General features: G+C 36.6%; 2 long non-coding RNA genes across 3 annotated transcripts in view; one reads left to right on the forward strand and one right to left on the reverse strand.

Annotated features, from left to right (window-relative positions):
• LOC119865142 overlaps positions 1-12578 on the reverse strand; it is a 49019-nt gene extending 36441 nt beyond the window's left edge. For both annotated transcript variants that reach the window (XR_005376044.1, XR_005376045.1), the window contains exons 1-2: positions 12291-12578; positions 10277-10381 (exon numbers count right to left, since the gene is read on the reverse strand). This is a non-coding gene — a long non-coding RNA (uncharacterized LOC119865142). The remainder of the gene's footprint in view (positions 1-10276; positions 10382-12290) is intronic.
• A 1039-nt stretch (positions 12579-13617) lies between these two features.
• The window catches only part of LOC119865143, a 51678-nt gene continuing 49024 nt past the window's right edge, over positions 13618-16271 (forward strand). Inside the window, exon 1 of the long non-coding RNA XR_005376046.1 lies at positions 13618-13705. This is a non-coding gene — a long non-coding RNA (uncharacterized LOC119865143). The remainder of the gene's footprint in view (positions 13706-16271) is intronic.

Genomic DNA, 16271 nt, shown 5'->3' on the forward strand with positions numbered 1-16271 from the left:
ATCTTTAGTAACCTTCATCTTCTTAGAGATCACAGCAGCTGTCAGTTCCATGAATTCTCATTATATTTTCCAGAAACTTCTGGAGTCTTTATGCAAATAGCACATGTGAGGGCCTGACCTGATTATTTTAGTCTGATCAAGGTAGACACCCAGAATATGTTCCATACTTGTCCTTTCCTATGTAAATTTTTAATGAATTATATTTTATTTTCATATTGGTACTGAAGAGAATTTTGTTCTTGGTCTCTCTGCATTTACTGACACTTAAATAAGAAGGAGCACTAGTTATTCAACAGAATTAGCTATTCAAAACGTAGCCATATAGACATTATACATTCTGTTCTCTGAAGCTCTTGTTAGGCACCTTTAGGATACGATATACTGCCTAACTAGGATCTTAGCCAGGCCCTTTGAAAGGGAGTTGTGATTGGATTGAGTCCTTTCATCATGGCCTAAAATTATTTTTGGTCAGACTTTTAAATCTTAAGTCCATCCTGTGATTTCTGTGGTCAGAGGGTTTGGCAATCATGCTTTCCAAAAATATTGAGACATCAGGAAGGCCCTGAAACTAGTGCAGATGTCAGCACCTTCATTTATAAGAACTCACACTGCCGTCATGGAAAACATGCTAATGCCAGAAAGAGGGAGGAGAGATTAAAGGAGTTCTAGAAGCAACAAGTCAGAGCTGGATTTCCTGGTGGTGGTGCATGCATGCACACATAGAAGGATGTCAGAAAGAGTTTTAAAGCTTTTTTTTTTTTTTTTCAAATCTAGCAAAGGAACATTTTATCCATTTGTCAGACCTGTGAGCTCTGCTGCCTCAATTGCATTAGCTTTTTGTTCATTTTTAAGCGACTGAAATAATGAAAACAAATTCCTTGTGAAGTCTCGCCAAAAAGCATCAGGGGAAATGGTATCTGTTCATGTATTGGATCAGAGTTCACACTCTGACAGAGTATTTTCATGTCAAAACGAGTATCTCCATGGTTATGAAGTCCTCTTCTTGTCAGCTATTAAATTGCTACCAAGGCTACAGGTAGGGCTTTTTTTCCCTTCATTTTAAAATTTCCTCCATTGAAAAAAAGTAAAGAAAACAAAAGAAGACATTGAGTCATTGATTTATACAGAAATCCTAATGTGCTACTGAGAAAATGATGTTTTGTGTGGTCACATGATCAAAGTTTTCTCCCATGAAGGATTAATCTAGTTCTGGGAATAGTTCTGAGAGTTTTTATATCCATTTTTCTGAAGCTTGAAGAGGCTTCAGTGTAACACCGCACCCCAAGAGGTCTGTAAAGTTGTTAAAATATTAAGAAAGACATAATTGTTAAAAGACTAGCTCTTAAATAAAATCCCTGGTGGAATATGAAAAATCTCCTAAAGCTACAAGGCGACAGTGTTGCATTGAGGACTGATGTAACTCAGTTCATTTAGAAAATACCATAAACAGCTTTATTATGGGGATTTGGTAAAGAAATCTTTCATTAATAGGAAATATTTGGCTCTACACTGCAAATAAAGTGATGTTTACATAATTTGTTAAGATCTTTCAGAGATTCAATATCCTCTGCTCAGACTTAACATGAATACTGTATTAAATATATGATTTTGAAAAAAAAACATAAAATTCAGTTGTGGGTAATGTGATTTCTTATTTTGAGTTGTATGCTTTTGTTGTTCACCGGATTCATTTGATGTAGTTAGGAGAAATAGTTCAAATCCCTACTGCAGACTTACGTGATATAGATAGTCTTTGATAGTGGATCTTGTTGGGAAAAGATATGCTCAGATTGTGAATCTTCAGATTCATCAAGGGGAATCTGTACTAGATTCCCAATGGTATATGTAGAAGGAACATTTCAGTCAAATACACTGTTGACTAGTATGGGCTTTGACTATAAATCCAATGAAATCCTGAACCTGCTGATCTGGCCTAGATCGAGCCTTTGCACTTCTGTTATCCTTTGGATTATGCCTAGAATTTGAACTAGTCCAAGTAGTCTGTTTTATCTCCTTTCCCTGAGGACAACCCTGTTATTCATCAGTTAAAACTCCACCTGTGTCCTTGGCTCAGCTCAGAAGCACATTCCCTTGGAATAAAACAGAGGTGGTGGTGATCCAGGTATGACCCAGAAACACTAAGTAATCTCTAGAGGTTAGAGTATAGAGCCAAGAGCCTCTAAATCTGAGGCAAGACAATTCAATTTTGAGTATCAGTGAACACTGGGGTTAGCCTTTGGTGCGCCAGGTTGGGTGGGGAACTAAATAAATGTACATGGCTAAGACTTCCTTCTCCTCCTGTAGCCCCTTGGACTCTGCTGGCTTCCTTTTGAATCTATAGGAGAGCCAAGATTTTATCCTGTAAGCCAAGAGAGAGGCATGATGAAATAGGCATTTTGAAAAGAGAAGCTAGGAGTTATTCAAATAGCAGATCAGAAGTAAAGAAGGCTGGAGCCAAGACAGTCAAGTTCATTAAAACATTCCAGGTGAGAGACCAAGAAGATGGGCACAAGGAAAGAGAGTTGGTTGAAGAAATAGTAATGGAAAATGACTCTCAAGATGCGATGGAAGATCCCCAAATAGGTCAACATGAGCTTTTCTTTTCTGAGCTTATCAAATGGCATGGGAAAAAAAAAAAAGAAAAGGTATGTACAAGATAGGAATGCAATAAACCAAATATCCAGTATGTAAATGATTTCAATGATGGCAGTAAGTGATAGAATAACCCAAACTGTAAAGAGCTGGCTAATACCTCTGTATGTTCTCCTCTGTAACTAAGACAGGTATTAATTTTACATTACATAGCACTAAGTCTTCACTTTGTACACATTTGATAAAGTTCATCCTGTAACAAACTACCCCTAAATTATGCATTACGGTGCTCTGTTTCCGTGTGCAGCAGTCACTCTTCCTTAGTGGTTTCTACCCTATGAGATGGTGGTCCCCTAGCACATAAAAGCATGTGATCATTATCGTCCATCCCCTGGCTTCATTATTATTTCACAGGATGGACTGCAGAAGATAAAGTATAAATATCCCTTTCTTACTATTCATTACCAGTCGCATTTTCTCATATTCAATTTCATTCTTCCCTTCCAAGAAACCTAAATAGGAGTAGATATTGATTTTTGAAATGTGTTTCTTAATGGTTAAGAAATGGCAAACTATACCCTGAAATGTAACTTTAAATGTGTATTTTATGTCCTTTGGATAAAACAAAGATCTGTGCTTTGTTCTATCTTTAGTGCTCCTGCCACATATCAGGAGACAGATTATTTTGTGTTTAGCAGGAAAAAATATTTTTACCATTTTTTTCAGTGTGTAGAATGAATAAAACTAAAATTTCTTGCTTTGCAAGCCCTTTTACAGTTTAGCAGAATCAAGAGGGGAAAATTCACCTGCAATTTTGATAAACAACCTGACAGGACACAGACTACAACCCCCCAAAAAAATTCTGATTGAAAGATTTATCTCCTGGAAGAAATCCATGCAGATAAAGTGGCTGGATAAAGCAGGATGGAATAGCACGCAATTGAAACTAGTTCTTACATTTTTCATGTAATGGCATTCTTTTGTTCTTTGTATTAAATATTCTACATAGTCTCTATATTAATTGATGGAATTAAAGCAAGCTAGATATTATGTGCACACGCATCATTTCTGATTGGCCCGATTTGAAAGCTTACTGGGGCATGAAAAAAAAATTCATCACACACACAATGCTTTCTTTCTGAGCAGCCTAAGGAACACAAGACTGGAAACAGAAATGGGAATGTGTTCTGAAAATCACAGCCTTGAATCAGCAAGCTATCAGTTTCAGAATAAAAGCACATAAGACTCAATGTGAGGATATTATCCTCAGTTTAACCATGAAAAGTACATCAAATCCCAAACTTCACACCGTAGTTCTCTTTAGTCACTGACAACACTGCTGATGGTGGTTTTCCTTATAGGCAAATGCGAAAGAAAACCTAGATTTTTGTGTGCAGTCTTTGCTGGCTAACAGGGTCAGCTTCATGGGGCAGTCACTCGGGTCCCAGTGCCCAGAAGGGCCCTGCATTGGGTTAAATCTCTGCTGTTGCTGAGCATTGAAAATTTTAATAATTTTTGAACAAGGAACCCTGCCTTTTCATTTTGCACAGGGTACCTACCACAAGTTACAGAGCCAGTCCTGCTTGTCGTACTCAACATTTTGGAGCTCAGTCTTTTTGCCTTATAATGGCAGGACATGAAGCTTTTGGATGATTTTTTTTTTTTTTTTTGGTGTTTTGTTTGTTTGTTTTTCTTTTTTAGAATTAGTCTCACTTTTTGGAGCTGGTTTATTTATTCTTTTGGACTTGAATAACTCATGTCTCTGATGGCAGGGTATTATTCTATTCTTATTCGTGGAATTAGATCTCCCTTCCCTCCCCCATCTGCACACACAGTTTAATAACATGATCTATTAGTTACAGATCATGATATGAGATAGAGCTCTAAGTCAAACTTTTGTCATAAATGCAGAATACATTCCTCTGGCCTTTGTTCTCTGAGTGGAATCTCAGTGCCTCTTTCATACACTCCCTTGCTTTTTCCCTGATGGGTCTTTCAATGTTTTTACTTGATACCCCTTCTTATGCAGCTGTCAGAACTGTGCTTCAGAAAAGCCTAACCAAAAAGAAAGAAGCCAGATTTTCACAGACATTTTGATTAACTTTCCCCTTTTAAAACACTTTTGAATTTTAAAATGCTTTCTGTGGAACATACTTAGTTCTTTACCTACTACTGCATCATGTGAATCAGTACTAACTGAATTATAACCAAGTAATTATCTCTTGCATCTCTATTAAGGGAATTCATGTTGTTGATATGGTTAATGTTGTTTCGTTTTGTTTTAGATTACAAGATTTTTTTTATAATTAGATATGGTTTTTTTTAAGATTTTATTTATCTATTCATGAGAGACTCATGAGAGACTTTTCAGAGAGAGAGGCAGAGACACAGGCAGAGGGAGAAGCAGGCTCCATGCAGGGAGCGCGACGTGCGACTTAACCCCGGGTCTCCAGGATCTTCACCCTGGGCTGAAGGCGACGCTAAACCGCTGGGCCACCAGGGCTGCCCAGATATGGTTAATATATCCTTACGTTGGTTTTTTAAAATGTTAAATGTTATGATTTTTTAAAGATGGATATCCTAGCTTCTTCTAAAACATGAGAGGGACTAGCATCAGTGGTTCAGCTGTTCTTAAATTAATGAGGCCCAATTTATCTACCATTTTCTTATGGGTAGCATTTTTGTGTCATGTTTAAAAGATCTTTGCCTATTCTAAGCTCATGAATACTCTTAAATTATTTAAGAGAATACTCTAAATTATTATCCAGAAAATGTATTGTTTTACTTTTCACGTTGAAATCTGTTCCACCCGGAATTCATTTTTGTATATGATATAGGATAGTGAGATGGAATTCAAGGTTTATTTTTATTCTTTCTCTGATTCACACAGTATCACCTATTGGCGGAAAAAAAGGCAAAGGAAACTATCATTGCTACTGGTTGTGATAGCACCTTTCTCATCAATGAAGTATTTGTATATATGTGGGTTTGTCTCTTGAATATTTCTGGGATGTTTTCAATAAATTTACCATCTATCCTTTAATCAATAATGAATTTAATTAAAATTGCTTTAAATTAATTTTAATATCTGGTGTTGTAGGTTTTCTAACTTTGCTTTACCTCATCAAGGTAGTCATTGCTATTCCTGGTCTTCAACATTTCCACCTTGAGTTAAATCAACTTCTCAAACTCCACAAAAATATCTTTTGAGATTTTGACTGGGAATGCATGGAATTTACAGATCAAACTGAGAAATGACTTTTCTTATACTATTATCTAATTCATGGACATAGTATATGCAACATTGATTTAGATATTTTAAAATTTATTTCGATAATGTTTTCTAGTTTACCCTCTTATGCACTAGTGTTAGATATAGTCCTATATATTTAATTTTTGATATTATTGTAAATAACAATAATATATATATTGTAATTATATTGTTTTTAATTTTAATTTCTAAATTGTTAGCATTTTATTAATATAATTTATTTTTGTATATTGATTTTGTATGTACTGACTTTGATAAATTCACTTACTCTAATGGTTTGTCTTTTGGATATTCTATGTATATTCTCATCTCTACTCTTCAATACATATGTATTTTATTCCTTTTTCTTGCCTTATTGCATTGGCAGGGCTTCCAAGAAACTCTTAAATGGAAATGGTGATAAGCTATCCTTATCTTTTGAGATATCCTTATCTGAGAAATAAATTTTTCAGCATTTCATTAAGTATGATATTTTCCATGTTTTCTTTGAAGATACTGTATCAGCATATAAGGAAATTTTCTCCTACTTCTATTTTGCTAAGAAGCATTTGTTATTTTGTTTTGTCTCATCATGAATGGTTGTAAATGTTTTCATTTAATTTTTGACATTTATTAAAAGGGCTACATGCTTATTTTCTATTTCTTTTAATATAGTGGATGACAGTGATTGATTTTTGAGTGATAAATCAGTTTTGCTTTCTTTGTGGGGATATATTGTTTTCCCATATTGTTGAGTTTAGTTTGATATTATTTAGTATGTTTGTGCCTTTGTTCACAAATATCTGTAATTTTCCTTTTTTTTTTTTTTTTTTTTTTTTTTTTTTATGTCTTTGCCAGGTGTTCCTGTCAAGGTTACAATGGCCTCATAACATGAGTTGGGAAACATATACCCTCTATCTAGACTATAAAAAAGCTTGTGCAGGATTGAAATGATTTCTTCCTGAAATATGTAGAATGATTCTTCTTCGAAGCATCTGTGCCTAGAGTTTTCTTTGTGGGAAAGTTTCTAATCTTTTTAAAAGATTTATTTAGGAGTCAGAAACTTAACCAATGGTGCCTCCCAGGTACCCCAGGAAGGTTTATAATTTTGAAATCAATCTCCTTCATAGATAATAGCATAATTTAGGGGGCTTTTTATTTCTTTTTTGGTATCAACTTTGATAAGTTCTCTTTTTTTCGAGGAATTTAACTTATGAAATTAACATAAAATTGTTCATGATCTCCTTTTGCTATATTTTAATGTGTGTGATTTTTAGTTTTTTTCTCCCCCTTCTAGTGAATGTATTTAAGGCTTTAAAATTTCCCCTTTAAGCACTAATCTTCCTACATTGTACACATGTCACTCATTTCCAAATATTTTCCAATTTCCTCAATTAAAACTTTGATTTTTATCTTTACAGCACAGTGAGAACACTATAAACTCTATGCCACTGTTTTCTGTTTTGTTTCCACGCTCTGTGCCAAAACCAGCTTATTTCCCAAGGGCTTGTGGGGCTCACCTCAAAGTATTTCCCCTCTCTCTGCAATCAAGGTTTAATCTTCAAGGATTCTGGTTTTAGAATCTTCAAGTCCTGGCTGCATTGGTTTCCTTTTATAATGTTTAATGTTTTCCATCTCTTTTTTTAAATATTCAGATTTTGTAGTTGTTCTTTGTGAAGGATGAGTCTGATAGAAGCTACTTCCTCATAGCCAAAAGCAGTTTCCTCCTTTAAAATTTTACTAGTAAAATGCATTTCACTTCTACTTATGTTATACCACATTTTTGTTCAGATTATTATTATTATCTAGAGAATGGCAATCTAGAGATATTGAGATTATTTTTGAAAATATTTAGTTTAAAAATTAATCATAGTATTTCCCTTTACTTTATGTGTCTTAATACAATGGGCTGTATGTATGTGTGTGTGCTATTTCAATATCTGATTTTATTTTCTTGAAGGTTGCCATGGCAAAACTGGCTTTTAGGTCGGGGGAGAGGTGGAAAAAAGCACCAAACACTAGTAATTTTTGAGTTTGATCAAAATTTATTCCCTCCTATTCCTATTTATTCCTTCTTGTGTATAACAGTATGAGAATTGCTATGTGAGGGATGATGGTTGAAAACTCCTATTAGTGAAGCTGAAACTTACATGGGATGTTCTCTGATTTATAGATATAGGTCAGCACTTTCAAATAGTTCTCATTTGTTATGTTGCGAAGTGTTTCTTACTGCTGAAAACATTGAGTATTATTGGTGGCTCAGTAGCATTATCTTTCTCAAGAAAGATCAATCCCTAAAAATGTTCAGTACTTTAATGTCACTCTTTGGAATGTATCAATCACAAAACAGGTGATTTATTCATTATGCACAAATGAGTGAATTTTGATGTGGTCACTTGGATCTATGTCCCATTTGTGATTATTTCTTTAATTCATTAACCAGAAAACAAGACTTCTCCTGCCAATGTTTTATGCTTTCCCTAAGAAGCAATATGCTTGCATTTTTACTATCAGATTGCTGTGAATTCCTTATGTTAAATTATTTATATCATATGACTTTCCTTAGTAAGCTTTGCAGCCTGGACCCACCCTGGAGACTCTGGACTTAGGGCACTGATTCTCTGAGTGCCTTTTCTTAACCCATGATTTTATCCAGATAGGCTCAGGTTATGCTGAGCATCAAGGGCAACCTTAAACAAGAAAAGACACACAAAAATAATATCTTGCAGTTTGAAGAGTGGAAGAAGAGAGAGAGAATTAGGTTATCTCACAAGGTTGTCCTGGGGCTGAGAGAGGAATTATGTTCTGGCTATATATATATTAAGAATACAGAGTAATAATACTGGTTCAACAGGTAACTCAGGAAAATCATATTTCCCTAGCCACACTAAATAGCTTTAGGTCTTTCTTAAGTAGTGATATCAGAGCTACTTTCTTTTTCTTCACTCTGGAAAACTGACTCCCTGGATCAGTAGTGTCCCTTTCCCTCATCTTTCATCCAGTTGGATCTGTGAGTGGAAGACCACTGTGGAAACAGTGTACACGCAGGGTGATTAAGTACGGCTGCATGGAGAAGGCTTCTGAGCTGGAGATAGGCATGACCTACAGAACAGCCTCCACTATATAGCTTCAGTGATTGTATCATTTTGTTCTCTAGGATTGCTATCCTCTATTTGAAACAGATCTAATAGAGTGTACATTAAATTGCTTCAAAAGCCCTTGAATTCTTGCCATTATTTAAGTCAAAAGCAGCCTGATGACAGTGACACAGTGCAACTGATGTATTGTCAGGGTGGAGAGAGGGAAGAAAACATTATTAGAAAAACCTGGGTAGCACCTTAGTCTGCTCAGGTTCCTATAACAAATTCCACTGAGTGGGGGACTTACACAGCAAAATGTGTTTTTCATAGTACTGGAGGCTGATAAACCCAAAATCAAGGCACCAGCAGATTTGGTGTCTGTTGAGAGACCACTTTCTGGCTCATAGATGGCCATCTTCTATGTGGTCATAGGGCAGAAGAGGTGAGAGAGGTCTATGGGTTTTCTTCTGTTAGGACATTAATTCCATTCATGAGGGCTTCATTTTCACCTCACAAAAACCCCACCTCCTAATATCATTACATTGAGGGGTAGGATTTCAGCATGTGAATTTTATACAGTCTACAGCAAGTAGACTGTAGGCTATGAGTTAGTTGCCTTTTTGGACTGTTTTTGGAAGGGGAACGATGCCTCAGGAAGGTCATAGTCAATTACAACAGTGTGAAGATTGTATCAGAGAAGCACCTGATGAGGATATAGTTAGAGTGAGAAAGGAAAGGGTGGGGAGGGCAGCCCGGGTGGCTCAGCAGTTTGGCGCCGCCTTCAGTCCAGGGCCTGATCCTGGAGACCTGGAATCGAGTCCCATGTCGGGATCCCTCCATGGGGCCTGCTTCTCCCTCTGCCTGTGTCTCTGCCAATCTCTCTCTCTCTCTCTCCTCTCTGTCTCTCATGAATAAATAAAATCTTAAAAAAAAAAAAAAAGGAAAAGAGGGTTGGTGCATTTTACTACCTCTCTATCAGTTTCCAACATTTCTAAGTTTCTAAGTTGGGATACTTGCTTATGAAGCAATACCAAAATAGTTTGGATTTCTTGGAGTCTATGGAGGAACGTCAACATATTTAGAAAATGCAGGATATCTCTTGCATGGTTGGTGTCTGTCCAGCATCTGTTTAATTTCTCTAGTTCCCTAAAACAAACTAGCTAATGAAGACTCTAGCTCCAATCCCATTTTTTCTTGCCCAGACAAATGGTGAAAAATTTCTTTATTTATAAAATATAGTGGTTAAATTCAGTGATTACCAAGGTCCTGCCAGCTCTGATCATTGAACTTTTGTGAAAACTGAGGTTTTGTGACTTCTCACCCTGTTTAAATATTAACATTATAGAGTACTCACTGGTATTTCAGGTGATTTAAGGACCCTTCTGTTCATTCCAGCTACGATAGAAACTGCCAGGTGCTTAACATCAAACTTCATTTTCTTCCAATGGGTTGCCAATGCCTAGATGCCAGAGATCAAAATTGCCTTTTGGAATATCATGTGATAATTGATACCACAGCAGTGCAGCCAATTCGAGAGAAAGATGACACTTGTTATTTTTCAAGAGAGCAGTTCAGGTACAGGCAGAGGGGACTTTGGTGTTTCAAAGTGAGCTTGCGGATTAGGGGCAACTCACAAAGCTGGTGCCAACTGTCTCTTTTGGCAGGTCACCAATGTCACTCAGATCACCACTTAGCAATTATAGATGTTAATAACTTTGAAGTTTATCAATCTACCTAAAAGCAAAAGCAATCATCTGAGGAGTCAGGTTATTACTCATATCAAACATCATTATTGTTTCTTTGCCCATCAGAATAAATATGTAGCTCAATAGAGTAGAAAGGGACTTACATTAGGAGTCAAAAACCCAGTTCCTAGGATTTCATAAAGTATTTGTTGGACATTCTTAGGGGAAATCATTGATCTTCTCTGAGCCTTGCTCCACATCTAAATTTAGAAATAGTCCCTACACAACACCATTTTATAAGATTGCTAAAAGACCCAGAGAGAATATTAATTCACCTCTAGTTTTGTAAGTGAAAAAACTCAGACTCAGAGAATTTTATTCACTTAATGTCTCCAGAAAACTGGAAATTCAGTGTGCTTTCTATTAACTCTTATCATCTCTATTTTGAAACCAAATGAGATAATGTGTATGAAAGCTATAATATAAAAACTGTAATATATTGTACTATATTGCATGGTATATTGGCAAAGGAGAACAGTAATGATATCTCTCTTCCAAAGGAGAAAACTAAGGCACAGGAGGGTTGAAAGATTGTTTGAAATCAGCTATCAAGGTCTAGAAGTCAGGCTTTTTAATATACCAATTTCAGTAGTATCTCCATGAGAATATACTAGATGGAAATATTATTTTCAAGGGGGCTAAATGTACTTGTCACTAAGTGGCAGTATAGAATAATGGAACAGGCGTAAGCTCTGGAGGCTGGCAAAATGGTTCCAAATCAGAACCCATGTCTTACTAGCTATATCACTTTGGATAAATATGTAGCTCCCTGAGTATGAGATTCCTCAGGTAAAAAATGTAGATCTATATAATCAGTAATAATACTACTGGATACTTATGGAACATTTTTATGTCATAATTACTCCTTCAGTTTTACTATTATTGTTTCAATGGTTTTAAATTTATTAGCTCTGTGTATCCCCAGAATAGAATTATTGTGATAATTTTAAGATTAAATATGCTGAGCACCTGTTTCCTTCTTTCCTCTCAAACATGACAACTCTAGAGGTTTGATATCCATGCTGGTGACAAACCATATACCATGGCAAATTGTGACCCAAATTAGGAAGTACGAGGATGGGAAGGGGAAAGTAATGGGATTCATTGTTTTGTATCTATCACAACTTAGAGATGAATTATTGATGTTTAGTGTTTTTCCAAGCATTATGGACAGTAATGTTCTGACCTAACATTATGTCAATTCTAGCCAACCTGAAAGGAATAACAATTTCATTGGTTTTTCAATTGATGTTGTTGGTCCACAATATGATGTTGTCCACAACTGAGCAAAGATATTTTCCCTCCAAGAACTGTTTTCTTATTCAAGGATGGGCAAACTGCATCCATTACATAGCACATATCATTTGATTCTTGTAATTTTATCTGGTTAAAAAAACATAATGAGAAGGAACTAATTTCACAGGAGATGTTTCTAAAGAAATTATACCCTATAATCAAAATCAAAATTGACTTTCCAATTAGAAAAGGAATTCAGGTCAGGAATGTGAACTAGCAATTTCAAAATATAACCACATATATTGTTTAGAACAAATATTAAGAACAAACTCTTTTTGCTGCCCTATTTACCAGAAGATCTTTTCAGCAGTTTCTGTAAAATCTTACCTTGTTGCCAAAGAGTGATTTGAGGTTCAAAAGCAACTGGAGAATAGAGCTATTATTTCTGTGACTTTTCATTAATTCTGAGCCTTATGGTGACTGAACATCTTTCTTTCCAGAAGCTCAGAGACATTGTTTACTGAGCTACTATGCTAATTTGTACTTTGGAACAAAGCTTGAGCTAGTACCTCCTTCAGAGATGGTGCAAATGAATTGGGTAGAAGCAATGGTACCCAGATCTTGTAGTTTTGGAGATTGTCAGAACTTCAACAACAAAATATTTCACAATTACTCTTAAATCTTTATCTTTAAATATAATCTCTCTTCTGAATTCTAAATATATTAACCATGGATGATATAGTCACCAGAAGACCCAAAGGCACCTCAAATTCAACTCATCCCATATGTACTTAAAATATTCTCCTCCAAATCTGCTGCTTCTTTAGTATTCTACATCTTGATTAATGATTTACTATCCACTTAGATGTCCAAGCTAGAATTTGACCATCATTCTTGATTCTTCCTTTTGTTTCAGCATTTGTATCCAGAGAATCTCTCCTGACCATCAATTCTACTTCCAAAATGTCTTTGAATCTGCTCATTCCTCCTCCAACCATTATCCTCATTTTCTCTCTCCTGGATTATTGTCATAGCTTCCTAATGGGTCTGCCCGTCTCCAGGGTAACCACTTTCCATTCCACCCACTGAACTGCTGCCAGAGTGTGCTTTCTGAATAACAAATCTGATCTTGTCGCTCACACAATTAAAATCCTCCAGTGGATCCTAGCCACTTACAGCATGAAAATTCAAACCCTTGAGCATAGACTGCAAAGGCTATTTTTGACCTGGCTCCTATGTCTTTTATCTGTAACCCAAAATGATCCTCCCTGAACATCGCATGGTTTGGTTTCATGTAATCAATCTCTAGTGTTTCCATGGCTTTGCACATGCAGTTCCCATGCCTGGAACAGCTTTCCCCTTTCCCACCCCCTACACACCTACTCACAGTTCAGGTGGCATCTGTTCTGGGCAGCTCTTCCTATGCCTCTCTATGCATATTCTGAATAATGATCTCATGCACATCCTTACAGTGATTTTTACTTCATTATATTTTAATTCATTGTTTATGTATTAGTTTCCCCCTTCTTTCTGTGTATTCATTTGAGCATTCTTTGTATTCCCAGCATCTCTCAGAGCACTTGGCAGTAGAGTAGGAACTCAGTACATGTTTGCTGAATATGAATGAATACTGAGGCAGCTGGCTTCAGTCAAAGCGCAGCAACCCCGGGCATGCAACTTAATGTCCTTTGAGACTTTGTCCTCATTTGCAAAACCAGGGAGGACAGAACCTATCTTCCTGTTTTCCAATGGGAATTAAATAAGATGGACATTCTCCATAAACAGTAAATCGACACACTCCTGTAAGTACATATAAGATCTTATAATTATTATGACCTATTATTCACTGAACAATATATTTCTTAAAAATGATTTATCAATACACATGGCAAGTGAAAACACATCACAAAACAGCCAAGGCTTTCCTTTCACTCCCATTTCCTTCACTTTCCTTCTTCTCACTATTGATGTATTTATGCTTGATGTGATAACCACCACCACTGGTGTCCCAAAGATGCCATATCTACATGATTCTGTGTGCTGTCCCCTTGCTCAGAACGTCCCTTCTCTCTCCTCTCCTGGCGAATTTATCTTCTAAAGTCTGACTTGAGAGTTTCATGCTCTTGCAAGCCTTTCCTGTCTCCATGAGGCAGAACTGCTCGAGCTCTTCTCTCAAACACCTGCGATATGCTTCTCTTATGGTTTGCACCACCATAAATAGTTTTTGTTTGTGTGTTCATCTTTTCCACATTCTATTGTGAGCTCCTTCTGGTGTCATCTCATTTTCCTAGGACTGTCATTACTGTTTCCCTGTGATTGCTCCCTGTGAAGTGAGTCTTACTCAGATTCCCAAACCAAAGGGCACAATACAACCAAAATATTTAGTCATCCACAGTCCCTCAGATTGTCAATCTTGCTTGAAGGGTTTGTGCTCCAGGAGACACCCTAGGTTCATGAGTTACTCTCAGATTCCCCTTGATGCCTGTCTGATGTCTGGCTGAGGCTCCGGAACATGTTGGAGGTTTCTCCAGGTCACCTGGCATTGTGTGGCTTGATTTATTTTAGAGCTTTAACTGGATGCAGTGTCCTTGGTTTCCCTCTTCATATCAATTCAGGTCTCCATATGAGGGTGGCACTCTTTCCTCTCTGGTTTCCTTTCTCCTGATGCCTGAATTTTTGCTCAGGGACCACAGCCCTGTGGCTTACCCCAAGCTATCTCATCCAGGACAAATGCCCCTAAATATCCCATCCCTCCCTTCCTCCTTCCCTGTCCTCTGTTTTCCTTTTTTCTCTTTCTCTTCTCACTCTTCTTTTCTTTTTTCCCCTATATTGACAGACTTTTTTAAAGGCTGCCAATTGTACCAAAGATTTGCTCGGTGCTAGGCACTGTGTTAAACACTGTACATGCATTATATCATTTTCCCTTACAATAAATCCATGAAGAATTACTATTAATATTTCCATTTTAAAAGAAAAGGACACTGAGATGTACAGAGATATCATGACTTGGCATACATAGGATTTCAAACAACCTGGGTCTACTTAAGTATAAAGCTCATGCTCCTGACCCCAGTGACATTGTGCATCTGAGGCATCTCTGACCACCACCACCCTTTCTCCTGTCTGCCTCTCAACACTTCCCCTGAGCCTCTGCTTCGCCACCCGTGGAACATAGTTTGCCTGCGTTGTGACCTAGATGATCATTCCCAGCTGCACATCCATGATCAACCTTCATTACACCACCTGTCAACCTCCCTACTCTGCCTTTCTTTATGTACCACACCTGATTACCTTCACCTCCTGATATATAGATGAAAGAAAGAACTGTGTGACCTCTTTATCTTTCTGTTCCTATCTTCTACCACAAGTGGGCCCCAAACAAATCCACTAAACAAATAGATTTTATGAACAATAGTAGAAGAAAGATGAATAGAAGCATTATTCAAAATTCTTTTGACCACAGATTATTTTAAGTACCATTGATTTTATATAGAAATATTTGGCATGTTAATTAAATATTCTCAAAGGAGATTGCCCAAAGTTGACTACTAGGCAGTCTGGTTGGTTTGGGTTGAATTAAGACTACATATTTAAACCTAAATGTAGAAAACTGGGTTCTTTTAAAGCTGGAAAGGGAAATTTAACCCCATAAAACATTTAATTGTGCTTTCTTCTTAATTTTAACTTTAATATTTTATTATAGTTAGAAGCAACCATATTGGTGATAATTTGTCTTTTCAACAAATTATCTATCTTAGCAGATAGAGAAAGAATGGTAATTGTAAATTTAAGTGTAGATAGGTGGCTTGGTCAGGATCTTACAATGAACCCAAGGAACTGCCTCCCTTTTCCTGATTTTGATCACTGGCAAATGCTAATCAAGTTTTTCGTTCTCAAGGAACTACTTATAAAATTTGTTAGTAAAACAAAGCTAATTTGAAGTCAGTTATTTAACTTGTGGAATCATGAATCACTGTAGACTGTATGCTGTTGACTGACTGCATTTTGTTCTGTGTAAAGTCACCTAAATTAGGAGCTTTCCTCTTTGAACTCTGAGAGCACGATGGGAAAAGGCCCATCCATGCATCTCTGCTCTACACTGTAATTGCTCTTGCAATTTGGTCAGTACCATTTGGTGTTTAGTCATGTGTGATAGACAGGATAATAACTCTCTCCCTCCCCACGATGTCCATGATCTAATCCCCCAGAATCTATGAATATATTATGTTGCATGGTAAAAAGAAATTTAGGTTGCAGATGGAATTAAGCTTGCTAACCAAGTGACCTTAAAATAAAGAGATCATTCTGTATTATCCAGGTAGGCCTAATATAATCACAAGGGTCCTTGAAAGAGGGAGGCAAAAGAGA

Source organism: Canis lupus, chromosome 22 (assembly GCF_011100685.1).
Source record: "Canis lupus familiaris isolate Mischka breed German Shepherd chromosome 22, alternate assembly UU_Cfam_GSD_1.0, whole genome shotgun sequence".
Classification (NCBI taxonomy): Eukaryota; Metazoa; Chordata; class Mammalia; order Carnivora; family Canidae; genus Canis; species Canis lupus.